The following is a 16,290-nucleotide window of genomic DNA, read 5'->3' as shown; positions in this document are numbered from 1 at the left end:
CTCGCTCCTAACCGGCGCTGTGCGCCGGTTCCTCGTCCTGGCGCCCGAAGGCGATGGGACTGGGCCGGCCCAGCAAAAATTCAGGGAATGACTAGCACAAAAAAAACCCAAGAAAATAACTCTGATGGAAGATAGAACTCGCGCACTCCAACAGGGAACGACTAACGCTAACCAACTGCACTACACCGCGCTACTGAGCAAATTCAGGGCGAAGACGTAATGTACAGCTGTAGCCACGCAATTTACTACACATGCAAACGTTACTGTAGCGCTTTGATTTTTAAAATATTTGAAAACATTTGGGAAAAAGTTCGTTGGTTTTTCGAAAAAAATTCATCGATTTTGAAAAAAGTGCATCGGTTTTGAAAAGGAGTTCGTCAATTTTGAAAAGAGTTCATCAATTTTTTGAAAAAAGTTCATCGATTTTGAAAAAAAGTGTTCATCGATTTGGAAAAAGTTCATCGATTTTGAAAAAAGAGTTCATCGAATTAGAAGAGAGTTCATCGATTTTTTGAAAAAAGTTCATCGATTTTGAAAAAAGAGTTCATCGATTTTTTGAAAAAAGTTCATCGATTTTGAAAAAAAGTGTTCATAGATTTGGAAAAATTTCATCGATTTTGAAAAAGACTTCATCGACTTTGAAAAATGTTCACCGGTTTTGAAAAAATTCATCAAATTTTGGAAAATGTTCACGAATCTGAAAAAAGTTCATCGACTTTGAAAAAAGTTCACGAATTTCAAAAGAAGTTCATCGCTTTTGATAAAAGTTCACAAAATTTGAAAATTTCATCGTTTGGAAAAAAGTTCATGGATTTTCGAAAAAGTTATCTATTTGAAGAAAAAGTTCACGCATTTGAAAAAAGAAAGAAAAAAAGGACAGAGAATAAAGAAAACAAGAAAATAAATAAAAACTTATAGTAATCACAACATGCGTGGTGGCGGGGTGGCTGTCGCGGCGATAACTGAAGCATGCTTAGCGCAGGATCGAATCCTGGTATCGTCCTCTTTTTTGCAGTTTAGAAACAGAATAAGAAAGTGATACCGGGCCGGCCCAACTTGACGAGGACGGTGTGCGCCGTTTTGTAAATAACGAAGAAACGGGCGCTACGGGCGCCGTTTAGGAAACGCCTCAGGACTTGGCTCAGTTTCTTTTTTCTTTTTGAAATTTAGGACTTGGCTCAGTTGGACATGGTCCTTGGCAGTAGTTGGCAGGTCGGTGTAAGATCCCTCCTATTGGCAACTATCATCAGGGAATTATTATTTTTTGGGTTGTTTCTCTAATGATCTGTTGGTGGAGTGGAGCAAGCCCAGCCGAGGCCCAATGAGTCTTCGTGGCCGAGGCGGGAAGCATACCACAGGTAGCGCTCAGGAATCGTTTTTTCAGGAGCCCAATAAGCAAAAAATTAGTACCACCTTGTATAGCAAATTCTTTTATAAAAATAAAAAATAGGTAAAATTGCTGATGGTGAATCGACAGAAGCAATCAGTACTTTATTAGTAGGCAAAGATGTATGGCTCAGGGGTTCAAAACTATAATTTGACTATCTGAATTCTATGAAATCAAGGGATACCCTATATTTCCAGACAAATATATTCAGTGAGTATCAAAGTGTTCCTCATGTGCACAAGAATTTAGATAAGTTCATGCAACTTTCAAGATAATAATCCTACCCATGTATTTATTATATTGATCTCAAGAGATTCAACACATACAATGGCATGTGGTTTAAGCCATTAGGATTCGTATATGGGCTTCGAGCATTCCAAATTCGTTTTAGGACACACATGTGAGTGGGAGTCAATCCAACATACAAATGTTGCGGATACATGAAACGGCTCTTTATTCATATTGTGCCACATGCCTGAGGATGTACAGAATATTTTCCATATAAATTAAAATTGATAGTATGTGTTGAAACAATTGTACACATTTATATTTTTATGGGATGGATATTATTGTTATTTCCAAGGATCAATCATGTACAATGCCACGTTGTTTCAACCAATAAAGAAAGATTTATGCTTATACTGAATTAAATTTTATATTCGCTGGGCATTAAAATATTATTCGCACCCGTATTAATTTAATTTATTACGGTCTGGTTGGCAGTTGGAAAAATCTGCAAATTAATATCGCATGGTTGATTGGTATTAAAAGGAGATTTTATACATATATTAGTGCATTTATGCCATAATTAAAGGTATCTTCTGTGAAATGTGTTGTATCCCCCTCTAGAAAACACACCGAGTCTATATATAGTTATCAATTCATATGGTGATATGTATCCTATTCCACATCAAAATGTCTAAACTTAATCTACTTCTGCAAGCGGTGGCTCTATGTTTCTTTTCTCATGCACTTCAAATCGAAGGTCATCGGCTACACCCCACTGTTCTAGAGGTAGTCGTATGATTCATTATAACATTATAGAATTTTATAGGACTAAGATGTGTTGTCTGGTGAAGTAGAACCTAGTATTTTCTCTAGTGCCATATATCTTGTTATGCGTAATATGTTAGGATTGTAGAGAAACCAAGAAGATGATTTGGGGTTATTTATTGGCTACCGAGTGATGGGAGAAGCGGCATATAAGGAATGCACATCCTAAAGGGTTAGTAAAATACGAAATGCTACATGGCATTCAATCCGAGGTGTGGCTAGTGGATCTACATGGAAACTACTTTATTGTTCTTGATAGGTTGCCAACGAAGAATCCATGCAATATGTTTGGATCTTGGACCGCTGGCCTCATATTTGCTAGGAATGCATTAGTACTTCAATAATGATATTACCAATGCACCTTATTTGTATCCTCATCTCTTGAAAACTATCTTATTTCTATTTATTTGCCATTTCCAAAGTGTTGTAAACTATACCATATGATTCAGAATAACCATGATACGAAGACGGGCCAGTAATGTAATAATAGGGAATAAATAATGGATAGAATCACCACAAATGCATATCTATGTGGGATGGATGAGAGATACATACCGATGTACACTCTTGTAATCATTAGATTCATCCAAATAATGGTATTTAAATATCAACATGGTCATGGTAAGCCCCCCCCCCCCCCCCCCGGGAAGTTGTTAGCATCCTCATTAATATCATAAGAATAAATAATTCAGCTTTGATATTTGCATTAGCTATCGAGTTCTTGATTCTACCTTGGATGTGTCCTATGATTTATGTCCCTCTTAACACATTATTACTGTTTTAGTTGAAGGGAAATGACTTCAATAGCATATGATTTCATCCATGGCCTAGCAAAACAAAATATGGAAAGCTTGAAGTCAAACCCCATTGAAGCAATAACTTTTGGAAAAGATTCTAGTTCATGGGATGCACCATATGTGAGTTACGCCTTTATCTTCACTTACTTTACTTACTTGCACGTTTTCATATCTAGATCTATTGGTTTCTTTGTTTTTGCTTCAGCATATTTATCAAATTAAAATTTGATATATTAGTATGCATATGTACACAAGTAAAATTACAGAAAAACTATTGGAATGCACCTTGCAAAAAGTTATTACGTGTTATTGTTGGCTTCTTATTTGGCACCATCCAAACTGGTTGTTAATTCCATTCACCACTACAATTACAGTAATATATCATTCAAAATACTAAAAATCTGTGTAGACAATATGTACATATTGATGAGGCACGATCAGTTCTTAGTGAAAATATATCCACCAAGTGTCCCAATTTATGGGTAAGGATCTTGTTATTTGTGGAGAGAAGATCGAGGACATTGTGGTATGTGGCGCACTGCGTATAGCTATGTGCTTTCATATTGGTTTCTTGATTTCGCACTTCCACTCCTCCTTATTCACCGGTGTATTTCTTTCCAGCCACCCAATATTGTCGTATTAGTGTCTTGTTTATTCTTCATTGTCTACTATATATGTGGGTGGTTACTTTTGTGTTAACCATTTGAGGCATGTAAGACCATTTTGTAGTGGCATAGTTGCGGGATTTATATAAGCATTTTATGTTTTCACTATTTGAAAAGATGCCATGAAGTTTTCCAGAGAAACACAGAGCGAGTTCCACTGGAGAAACATCACACAACCAAGGTTTCTTCTTGACATGTTAGTGAGATAAGTAACTTAGTTGGCATAATTGCTCCTGGATCCATGTAATAACTCAAACGAACTACTCCAACCCTACCTTTTGTATTTTTCTTTGTTCATTTCTTCATTCACACATTTTCAAGAAGCTCTTTATGACTTCATGTTCCTCCACAGCGAACATACCCCCTTACTTTTGGATTTGTTTCTTGGGTTTAAGAGTTCTGCATTTGTACAGTGTTATAATTGCATGTTTTCCTCATCCTTTTCCCTAGCTGTTGTGTATGTTGTTTCCATGAGAGCTTTTGTTGCGCAGTTTGCTATACACCAAACATCTACTAGAGGTCGTGATGACAAGTACTATGGCTTACATGCCACGATGGATGTGTACGGTCACAAACTAAAACCCGGACAGTGGAGTACGGTTGCAATTTGGGTTACTCATACTGGAGATGGTGCTAGATCAAGCATTAACTCGATTCAAGTTGGATGGCATGTAAGTGTCATTTTTGCCATTGTATCCATACATAATACATAACCTTTCAATTCTGTCACTCAACATACTGAGTACTAGTCAATTGCTACGAGCATGAACCAACCTCAGCTCCATGCCAACCTAGAAAATTATTGGAAAAGTTGAAAATAACATAAATGTCAAAATAACTAAATAATATTGTATTTTTCTATCATAATGTGTTGTCCATCTATAATAAAATAGTAGTTAATATTGTAGCAATAATGAAACTATTTGTAAATAAATCTATGCATAGGCAAATACTCTATTTTCTTTGCATTTGCATGTGAGAGAATGTTTTCTCACTTGTATGCCTTATTTTACAGATTTATCCATAGCACTATGGTGACTCACGTCCTCACTTCTATACCCGATGGACGGTAATGTGATAATGATGTTGTAAATAATCAACTAACCAGTGATGTCACTCTAAGAGAAATCAACATATCATGTTTTTGACCCATGCATGAACATGTATGCTACAGAGAGATGGATATGAAAAAACCGGATGCTTCAACATGGATTGCCCTGGTTTCATACGGGTAGATGGAGCTAGGGTAGCTCCAGGTGATGCTATTCAACCCGTATCCAATGTTCCCCATGGGCACATGCAAAATATCACAATAAGAGTGCTTAAGGTGCGAGTGCCATCTTTCATGTTTTCCATTTCATCGTCATGCTATTTCCAAGGCCAATGGTTTCCTCATTAAGTGACACTCCCTCCGTCCGAAAATACTTGTCATCAAAATAGACTAAAAGGGATGTATCTAGAACTAAAATACATCTAGATACATCTCCTTTTATTCATTTTGATGACAAGTATTTCCGGACGGAGGGAGTATCATATGGATGATATATTTTACTTTAGCATGTTTTGTATAAATATAAAAAAGTTAAATTATATAGTGCCAGCGTTATAGTCAAATTTATAATAAAAAAAAGTCGAGTCTTTTGTATTATTTAACAAGAGGTTCTTATGTTATTTACTTAATTAAAATCCAAAATGATGGCAGGAAAGAACAAGTGGAGACTGGTGGGTGTACTACGGCTTCAACAGTGTCCCCACAGGGGTGGGGCGCTTCCCAAGGTCATCGTTCACCTACTTAGCAGATAAAGCAAACCATTTTGCTTTTGGTGGTGCTGTGATTTCTCATAGGGCAGATCCAACTCCTCCAATGGGCAGTGGTTCCTTCCCAAATGGTGGTCAAGGTCGCGCTGCATCTTTCACCAATCTTCGTATCATTGATGAGTATGGGAACAGCAAGCCCATCACGGCAGACTTGCCCGTGTTGGTTACGAATAACAAATGTCATACTATTACTCCTATTAATCATGGTGAATGCCTTTATGGTGGGCCTGGAGGTTGTGTAAGATAAGATGTAACAACCTTGTACTGAGCTTGCTTGCTCCACATCGTTCATCGCCAAATAAAATATTATGGATGAGATAAAAATTATGAAGAGAATGTTCACTTCTTTACATTATGTTACACCAAGAACACATGCTTGTAACAAAAACTAGAGACTCGGGCGCACCTCATAGTCAGCCATCTGAATGAGTTGTTTAACACTTTGACAGACGACCAATGCAAGCATTTGCATGCTTACTTTTCATACAATGCCCCAGTTGCACAGAAAACTCTTCAGAGTTACCTCCACCCAAAATTGCGTAGTCCTCCAGGGTCTAATTCGTATTTTGATATTTACATTGGTCTTCGGTAAGATCAATAAAATATGAGATGTATGCTACAAAGATTATCCCATTGGAAACTTTTTCAAATATTATGTCTGATGTTGAAACCGTGCCAGCTAGATTAAGGACGAAATTTGTCTGGTTTGGAATGTTAAAGGTGCAAATTGTCTTAGAGTTGAGTGATGAAATTTATACTTTGTGATTTGTTGATTTGTTGAGGAACTAAAACTAGAATTTTCTCTTTTCCTTATACTAGTAAGCTTGCACGTGTAACACACGTAATCTTAGGAATTTCATTTATGATTATCCAACCTTGGACCTGTGCAAGAAAAACACACCAAATATGCTCTTTTTGTCAACATTGGTTAGATGTTCAAAACATCATAGAGTTTAAGTGCAGCCTTCTTGTCCCTTCTCATTCTGTGGAATCGGAAGCTTGAAACGTCGAGCAACAAGAAAAGCTTTAGACACAACATATAGCAATGCACCATCAGGAGAAAAATGGCTAAATTTTGAGAGAAGAATATAAGCAGATGTACAATCGCGAAGCTATCAGAAAACTTGAGATCCCAACTTAGCAGTATGGTGAATTAGAAACCTCAGTAAAATGATACCATTGTGACTAAAGTTCCAGGAAAAGAATCCCTGCATTTTACACGTATTCTCTTCATTAAGGTAATTTGATGCATGAAAATACTTTCTCAGTACTCAAATCTTTTGTGCATGGCTTTAATTGAGCAGGAGAAGATGTTAATGAAAATTTGGCAACACACGGAACATATAATCGTATTCAGGTGTTTTAAACTATATATCTAAAAGTGCTATTTACATGGACCAAGAGAAGGTCCCTTTACATATTTCTGAAATTGGTACTTTTACATGTACCGGGAGATGGTCTACATACTTCTGAAAGCGCCAAGGACATGTATATCAAGATCAGATCCTTTTTAGGAGCATAAGAGATCTTGGCATATGCCCATGAAATGTAAAAAAAATGTGTTGCTGCTCCATTCACAAACATTGTGACATTTAAAAACAGTTTCGTGTGAACATACACCTTGAATGCTAAACCATATCAATTATGTTACCTGAAAATCAAGAACAGAATGAGGAAGCAAATAAAAAGTTAAAGAAAGAATGAATGATCTGAAGATGAATAAATATAAAAATAGGCTTTTAGCTAATGTTGTATCCATATTGTTTTAGTAGCATAGGCAACAGCAATGCTTTTGCTATTTGGTTCATATCATCCCATATAGCACATCTTAACACTATCTACTGCAAGACTACTTCAAACAATGTGTCCATCTGTTTATAATATAAAAATCTGGGTATGTCCTTCGATAAAAATATGCCGAGGGGTGCTTGCCTCTCAGGTCTCGTTTTTTAGATTGGATCGACCAACTTGCAGCAAAGAAACAGTATTCATACAGAGTTGGACCCAAAATCCTTGAAACTTGATACCGTCACTACAGAGTTATAGCAAGGAATTAATCAAAGGGGCTCACAACCTGAATAGAGGGGGAATCAGTCAAACTTGCAATTTGAACAAACTGAGAAGGCCATGCAATTGACGCCCTCATCTTTAGCGTGGATGCGGCTCACCAGCAACTTGGCAGTGAGGTGCAGATGTTGTTATAGATGAAGCAGGGACACTACCACAATGCACAACTTGAGAACTTCACCAAAAATATCACAACTTTTCTAGATAGAGCTACCAATTTTGACTATGCTATAGTAGGCCTATTTGTCTTGCGAATATATGTAGAGAAGACCCAAAAAACCATGTACAGCATCAGGAAAAACATCAAGACGGACGCTAGCCGAGCTAACCTATGTGAAACAGAGAGATCGGGGTAAGCTATTAATGGCCAAATCAACCAGTTACCGATCAACTCCAGCTAGCAGTGACTCGTAGGAAGATGGCAGCATCATGGTGCGGGCGCCTGGCCTGAGCGGCGCCCCCAGATCCAGGCGGTCGACAATCAGCCTCGGCTCCGACGGCGACGCTATCCTCAGTGGCGTGACGATCACCCTCTGCAAACAACAATCATTTATATACAGTGAAGTCTGTCTTATGCCATCTTGGACGCATAGATTTCATCAGTTAGCATTCATGATAATCCTTACTTAAACAATGTATCAAAATATTAACATCGGTCATGTAAACTAAACTATACGTAGGGTTCAATATCTCACCTGTGATGCAAATGTAAATATATCACTAAATGAAAGAAAAAGTTGCAAAATGAACTTGACTCTTCATCGAGGATCCGGTGTTTCTAGAACTCTGCCCTTCTAAAGGAACACCTTCAATGATGGAATACCAACTGTTGATAGAGGAGGTGGAATAACTTGACTATCATTATTACACAAACCTGAACTCCGCCCTTCTAAATTCAGAGAAGATAACTGTTAATTTTACACCAATTTCATTAATACACAAACCTGGAGTTTGGTACAAAGCTTTAGAACCTCATCATGCCCGTACAAAAAATACCTCACAATTCACGTGCATCAGAGGTTAAGCCAAATTAAAACAAGGAAGGAATTAATTGACGACTAATCTGCTCACCCTCCTAAAAGAAGTCAAAAAGCAAGTAGTTAAAACTTACTGTTTCTTCTGCAATCGAATTTATATGGAGTACTCTTCACTCTGAAAAAAAACTTGAGATCTTCAACATTGGCCATTCTGGTTGTTTTGCACTCCTTTCTTTCTTTGAAATACATTAATCAATTATTATTCGCTTCGAAGATAGCTAAAGGCCCATGCATCGCTACACAGAAAAAAAAAACATACTACCTCAGATTCTTGCCAGGCTGCAGTCAACTGCTTGGTGCTTGGCCTGACACCCAACTAAGCTTAGCCCAGAGAACACAAGTGCTACCTCTACAATTGACCTATAAGCTAGCAACTAAGGACTATAAAAAAGGAAGTGACGAGATATTACATCGAGAAATATACAACGTATGCCAAACTTAGCCCCCTTGTCCATGTGAAGAAGAAAACTAACATATGAAACAACAAAAGAATCTGAAGCCATGTTAGACTATCTAGTATTACTCGGAATTCATAGCGAAAATAGTTGTCTACATTTTTATCACCGCATGTTTTGCCTACAAGGCTACGATGAATCAGACTATATATGCACTTTGTTAAAACCAAGGTAATTGCTATTAACGTGGCCAAAACAAGATATAGCAAGCAGCATATGTTCTTACCATCACCAAGTAAAGGAAAATAAATGCAACCTTTCATTAGTACACACAAAAATATTAAAATGACAACTAAGGAAAAAAAAAGTAAAACTAATTAATCTTTCCTTTGAGGAAAGGCAGTCAGAAGAAGAATCCATGAAGCCATTTTTTTTATTTGCACTACTTTCTGAGTGAGTTCATAACAGAACGCGGTAAAACAAAAAAGTAATGCCAGATCTCAGCGGCATAAAAATCTTGGACTAAGCTAGTTTCCTCTACCTTTTGAACGGCACACAACCCTGATAAGACTATCCATCACCCAGGTTTCCACATAGAAAACTACAAATTACCACCGGTGGTTCTTTTTTAGGGACAATCACACTGGTTAACATTAAAAACACTTGAACAAATAAAGCAATTCTTATTCAAGCAACACAGACAATAAGTTATGAGGATATGCACATATCCATTCATGATGAAAGAAATCAAAGAGAGGCAATACCAACACTTTATTTGATGTATTAGATGGAGTGAAGTGTGTGAATGCCATGATATCATACACTTAGGCATATATCTACACTTTCAGATTTTGGCGAAGAAGTTTTTTAACCTCACTGGTCGAGAGGACCAGATAACCTCCTTATCAACATCTGGCTGCACCGTCAGAATTTCTTGTTTTACCAAGCCTGAAAATCACACCAAGCACCACACCAATCTGTCAGTGCCACAAGAGACATCCATAATACATCCGACCACAAGAGAGCAACAACCACTGACCAGAATACTTGTCATAGTGGTCATTAAGAAAAGTTGTTGGGCTTCCTTGCCGAACTGAACCTTGGCATTGTCGTTGCCAAACAGCTTGATTAAGGAAGCATTTGGTCTTGAAAAGCTCCCTGGACAGATTATGCAAAATCACCGCAATTTATCCTGACCTAAAAATCATATCAACCAATGAATATATGAAGCCCAACAGAAAAAGGGGACAGGATATAGCTACAAGTGTAATGATTCTGAAGTTTCAATCTCACTACAGCAGGGAGCTTCTGCACAGTGGCGGCGGCTCGGATTCTTGCTGGTGATGGCCTAATGCGCATTAGAAGACGACGGCCGTGTAGATGCAGCGGAGGTACTGAATGTTGTACAGATTGGAGAGAAAAGAGAGAACAAGGTGGCTCACCGGAAAAGATTCAGATGGCGTCAGAAGCTGCCAGCAACAGCACGGTGTAAGGCGTCGGCAGCAGCCAGTAACCCTAGGGCGTAAGGCGCCAGCGTCGGCAGTCCCCAGGCCAGGGCGTGCGGGGCCCCTAGCGAGCGGAAAATCGGCGGGGGCGGCCGGCGCAACCCCTGGTCGGCAGGCCTCAGGGGCGGCGGCTCCTCTAGCGGCTCGGCCGTCTCAACCCCAGGTCAGCAGGTGAGGGGGCGTGCGGCTTCCGCTGGCTTCGGCGGCCATCAGAGGCGGGGCGAGCGGCGAGGCGTGAAGGGGCGGCGGCGGGGCGAGCGGCGGCGGAGCGAGCGGTTGGCCAGAAGGGGCGTGCGAGCTTGTTCAAAAAAAAAAAAAAAAAAAAAAGAGAGGCGTGCGAGAGATGGGCGTGCGGGCGTGCGGGCGTGCGGGAGAGAGGCGTGCGAGGGAGGGGCGAGCGGTGGCGGGGTACGGGTTTTGTTAGCGAGCCGGAGATTTCGTTAACGATAGTTTAGACGGTTAGATCTTTTTTTTTGAAAGCTAGACGGTTAGATCTTTGATTAGACGGCTAATACGCTGAGTTGGATCTGCCCTCTCTTATTTTTATAGTGGTACTAGCAAGATGCCCATGCGTTGCACGGAACATCAAGATGCATTTGTATGAGTAATTTATCTTGTGGCAGATAAGGATGAACGAGGCAAGGCCTTATCTGTAAATGTGAAGAGAGGTGCGGGTATCTTTTGTAAAATGTCATAGTTTGCAATCTATCCGTCAGATATAAATCGAACGGTCTATATTACAAGATGGCAGGCACACCATCATCACCAACTCGGTTTTTTATAAGAGTAGTAGATAGTAGATAAAGGGACCATGATTTCTGGCCACAACTCTCACCTTCCAAGCTGCCGCGACCGCCCCATCCATGCTCCGCAATGGTAGCGCAGACCTGCTTCCTCCCCGCCCTCCTCCTCCTTCTCCTCACCACTACCGCGTGCCAGGCCCCACGGGCGGACCAGGACCCCATCCTCCATTGCCTGCTGCCCCCACCGCCACATGCTGCCGCTCCCCACCACCTTCAGCCGCTTTAGAGCATCTCCAGCCGTTCGGCCCCCCAAGACGCCGAAAAAGAGCGGCCTGGGGGCGAGCCGGCGCTAGATCGCCCCCTGGGGTTCGGTTCGCTCCCAGTCACGCGTCCACGATCGCTGCGGGTTCGGCGAAGTTCGTTTCAATTTTTTTGCAAACTCAGCGACTTTTGCATGAACTCGGCCAATTTTCGACGAAATTTATACAAAAACTTAAAAACATGCATGAACTAACTAAAAAACGAACTAAAAAGCCTAGCCGCTGCCGCCACCGTCGCCGCCGCCGCCGTCTACATGCCGAGAAGCCTGTCGCCGCCGCCGCCGTCGCCGTCGTCGTCATCGCCGCCGCGCGTCTCACCTGCGGCGTCCCTGCTGCATCCTTCGCCGGGGTCGCCGACAGCGGTTGACGGCCCGGCCTCGCCCCTCGTCATCGCTGTCGATGATGATAACGCCGCCCTCCTCGGCGACGCGGCGACGCTCCTCGGTGCGGCGACGGGCCTGGGTCTCCAGGTACGCCCGACGCTGGCGGCGCACCTGCTCGCGGACGTAGTCCTCCCCTTGCCCATTTGAGGGCGGACGCGTCGTCGGGGCCACCATGCCGGTGTGCTCCGGCTTCACGGGGAGCATGTCCGGCTCGGGCTTCGACAGGACCAGGCGGAGGGAGCGCATCGTCGGTGTCGTCACAGGCGAGGGCTCGTTGATGACGAGGGCGCCGCTGCGAGCGCGACGCCCGAGCGGTGTCTCCTCCGGCTCGGGCTTGACGGGGCGGAGGGCCGGCCAGCCGGAGCCCGACGACGAGGACGACCCCGGCTCCATTCGCCGCGGCATCCAGGAACTGCCGCGGCGGCGAGAGAAGGAGGGCCGCATCGGGTACTCCAGCCGCGGCACATTGCCGGTCTCGATGGGGTCGAGGACGGTGTCGAGTGTGCGGCCGGGGACACCCCACCACTCGCGCCGTCCTTCGGAGTTGAGGCGGCCGCGGGGATGATGCCGTTGACGGCGGCGATCTGCTCCTCGCGGCGGCGCTCGAAGTACAACGTCCACAACGTTTCGCTATCGGGCGCGTACCTCGGCTCGTTCCGGTGCTCCTCCGTCAACGAGGAGCGGATGCAGGCGATCTCCGCCCGCCGTGCCGCCCCTTCGGGCACCGGCGGCACCAGGACGCCGCCGGCGCTCAGTCTCCACGAACCAGGCCCGCGCATGTCAGGGGGCGCCGGGTAATCGGCCTCGTACAGAAGGCGCGCCTCCGGCTCCTGGAGGTGTCGGTAGCCGAAGCCGTTCGCCGCTGCGCTGTCGCCTGGGTATCTCTCCGCCATGGTTTCGCTCGTCGACGGGCAGGGGAGTGGTGGTAGAGCTCGCCGGCGGGGAAAAGGCTTTCACTGGAGGTAGAGAGGGAGGCTGTGGCGCTCACCGACGGGGAGGGGCGCCTTTTATAGCCGAAGCGGGATGGCTGGGGGGCGGCATGCGGGCGGACGCGTGGCGCATGCGGGCGGGACGCGCGTCGGCGACGTCTTCACTGCGCCGCCCGTGAGGCATCAATGGAGGCCGATCGGCGCGGCAGCCCGGCAGCCTTCACATTGATTCCCGCGGGAACCGAGGCGATGAGGTCGACGAAGCGGCTGTCTCGCTGACTCGGCGGGCCCGCGGCTGTTTCACGCCAAAACACTCGCCCTGGCGCCCTCGGCCCCCCCCCCCCCACCAGCGTGTCGGGTTCGGCCTGGATCCGCCGGCGCTGATTTCGGACCAAGCCGACGAAAAAGGCCCTCTGAAGACGCGACTGGACCGTTTTTTCGATGCCGGCGCAAAAAATTCGTCTGGGAAGGCCGTTCTGGGGGCGCGGCTAAAGATGCTCTTATATCTTATTGATTGCTCTCGCATCCGCCATCACATTAGCCGGCGTTGTCAGCTTCATTTGTTGGTGCTGCTCGGCTCCGGGCGATGACGGCGAGCATGTCGAACTGCCAAAGGATGGAAGGAGCGCCTCTGAAGGATCACCGACGACGGCGTTGTCAGCTTCACCGCTAACAACTTCATTTGCTGGTGCCAACGGATGAGGTGGTTCGACGGAAGCGATCGACCACGGACCACCCGTGAGGGAGATCCTCAAGCTACGTCATGAGGAAATGGACCTTGACGGCATGGTGTGGAGGTCATCTGATGCAGCCTCCTTCTTCGAGAAGGTTCGTTCGCATGCCTTCAAAGTATGGGAGCATTGCCGGTACGAGGAGATTCTGTACATTCCATCTACTGTTGGCAGTATTCGATGCTTGCCGTGTAGTCTCGGTAGGAAGCGTCTTGAATGAAAGGTCGTGTTAAATGTGCCGACTGTAGCATGTTGTACCTGGACGCTTTTTTTCTTTTTTTTTTTTGCATTCTTCCGTTGTCTTGTTGACGGTCGCGAACTCGATGTTGGCAACTGGTTGTTTGCGCTTTTAAAATCCTGCGGTTGCTACACCGCAAGGGTTGCTGGCCATGGTTTTTTCCCCGCGGTTCGTTTTTCTTGCGATCCGGATGCCTCTATCTCGCTTTTGCAACTCCTGTGGAACGTTGTCGTGCTCGTTCTATTCATCTTTTCTGTAAACGATAGCGGTGGTGTTTGTCTCATGGATGTGTTCGTGGTGTTTGTCGCCCGCTGTAGCAGTCCACAATGCATCGTTTATGCATCGGTTGTACACGGGCGGTCTTGATTTGTCGCAGATGCCCGGTGATCGAAATGGGCAAACCCAAACGTTTCTTGCGTGGCGGGTGCCGGTTGGCTTCCATCTTGGTCGTGCATGCATGGCATTTTGATCATAGATCGCCGGCGTGAATTGGGCTCAGCCGTCTTGGCTTCGAGATCGTAGCCAGCCGCGGCGACACCGCCAGCGGAGCTACCGGCCATCGCACCACCCTCAAAGATGAAGCTCTTCATGAAACGGTTGGCCGTCTTGTCGTCGCCGGTCGCCGGCATTTTGTCGAACAGGTTGTGGGCCCGGGGAGCACATTGGCTGGCATCTCCCGCACGCGTTTCCTGGCCCCTCCAGATGACGAGGCGTCGGCCACTGGCGTGGCGTTGAGGTTGATGAGCACGGGCGTGGAAGGCGCCATCACACTCACCTCCGGCGAGCATTCCCCAGAGAGCCGGGAGGCTTGCGAATAGACGTGGAAACTGAGAATTGGGTGCGTCGCCGATGCACGGGGCGACTCTGTCAGCACCATCCGAGGAAACGCGGAACGAGCCGGTGCTGGCCGCGGCCACGGCGGCGTTGACGAGCCCGTGCTGGCTAGGGTTTAACCCTAGGTAGATCAGGGCCTCCCTCGTTGCCGCCGCGACGCGAGCGTTGGTTCCCTCCTGCTAGGCGGCGGTGGCTGCTGCTTCGTCCCTTGCGTCCGCCGCGTGTCTCCGGCCCTTTCTCTTGGCCAACTCCAGGGCCTGCTCCTCGGGCGTCAGCTGCTACTACTTGTTGGGTGCCGCAGCGCTCTTGCGGGGGGCGCGGGGCTTGCCTTTGCCGGAGGGGGCGGAGGTGATGCCGGACAAGGCAAGGGAGGCGAGGTCGGCGGCGGCATCGAGGGCGTCGTCCATGGCGAGCGGCCTGGAGCGCGCGCGGGCGGGAGGGTTTTTGGGAAAGTGGAGGGAAATGATGAATGCTTTGCCACCGATTGGCGGGCCAGCGGGAGTAGTTGGCGTGCGGCGCGTGCGTCTGTTTTGTGTCCGCGCCGATGCAAATGAGGCTTAAAATTGGACAGCGAATGGATCGACAAACGGACGAAAAGCGGACACGCGTTGGGTCGACTTTTCTGTCCGCCGCAAGCCAAACGCGCACGGACGAAATGAGTCGGCGCGTTGGAGTTGCTCCTCGATACCCGATGGAGCCAGGTTTGACTGAACTTGAGCCTACAGTCATTTATCTGTAGCTTCCGACCGTTGCCGGGCCGAGGAGATGAAGTCGAAAGACGTGGTGCATTGGGAACACACGCAGGGCTTGGCTGCTCACCATCAATGAACTGGGCACGCTCGCAAGGCTTAGCTGCTCGCCATCAATAAGTCTGGCGCATCTTGTGCAGAGGCAGGGCAGTGATGAGACGATGTACGTTCAATCACTAGCTCCGCATGCAGGACTACACGACCTTACTTAAACAGGATCTGTTCTATGGTACCGCTGCATGCAAGACTACGTACAAAACCCCCTGTTCGACGTTCGTACCGGTTCCACAGAACCGGGTCCGCATGTAACAGTCGTCGTAACCGGCCGTATTGTTCGGCCATGTCATCCGTGTCCCTTCATGTGTGTGGCCTGTCCGGCTATGTGGCGGCCTACCGTACGCGTCTCGGGAGCCGGGTTCGCACTGCATGAGCCGCGCGCGCGTAGCTGTGTTGGAACAACGAGAATACCCGGAACAAGTCGCCACAAGGTGAACGACCCTGACCCGCGCGCGCGTAGCTGTGTTGGAACGACAAAAATTCTAGTGACGAACAAAAACCTTCACCGAAGATCAATCTTGGGTGACGGTCGACCGTCACTAGCTGGTTTCCACCCTGGCCAACGCCGTCGGCAAATTTGGT

The 16,290-nt window shown here is 45.8% G+C and overlaps 2 long non-coding RNA genes across 3 annotated transcripts; one reads left to right on the top strand and one right to left on the bottom strand.

The window, feature by feature from the left end:
• The first annotated feature begins 2,315 nt into the window (after window positions 1-2,315).
• LOC120962619 (uncharacterized) lies at window positions 2,316-6,062 on the top strand. Its single transcript, XR_005753345.2, has 6 exons — window positions 2,316-2,401; window positions 3,225-3,357; window positions 4,394-4,573; window positions 4,918-4,971; window positions 5,077-5,229; window positions 5,605-6,062. It is a non-coding gene; the product is annotated as an uncharacterized lncRNA (long non-coding RNA).
• A 981-nt stretch (window positions 6,063-7,043) lies between these two features.
• On the bottom strand, window positions 7,044-11,108 carry LOC109735423 (uncharacterized). Of its 2 annotated transcripts, none has more exons than XR_012182633.1 (6): window positions 10,662-11,108; window positions 10,259-10,416; window positions 10,092-10,167; window positions 8,483-9,060; window positions 8,172-8,320; window positions 7,044-7,371 (listed from the first exon to the last, which is right to left on the bottom strand). It is a non-coding gene; the product is annotated as an uncharacterized lncRNA (long non-coding RNA). The 2 variants fall into 2 exon arrangements; XR_012182634.1 differs by having other exon boundaries at window positions 8,117-8,320; window positions 8,899-9,060; window positions 9,984-10,167; window positions 10,662-11,062.
• Window positions 11,109-16,290: the final 5,182 nt, after the last annotated feature.

This window comes from Aegilops tauschii, chromosome 4 (genome assembly GCF_002575655.3).
Source record: "Aegilops tauschii subsp. strangulata cultivar AL8/78 chromosome 4, Aet v6.0, whole genome shotgun sequence".
Classification (NCBI taxonomy): Eukaryota; Viridiplantae; Streptophyta; class Magnoliopsida; order Poales; family Poaceae; genus Aegilops; species Aegilops tauschii.
This window is presented reverse-complemented; position numbering and strand designations above follow the sequence as displayed.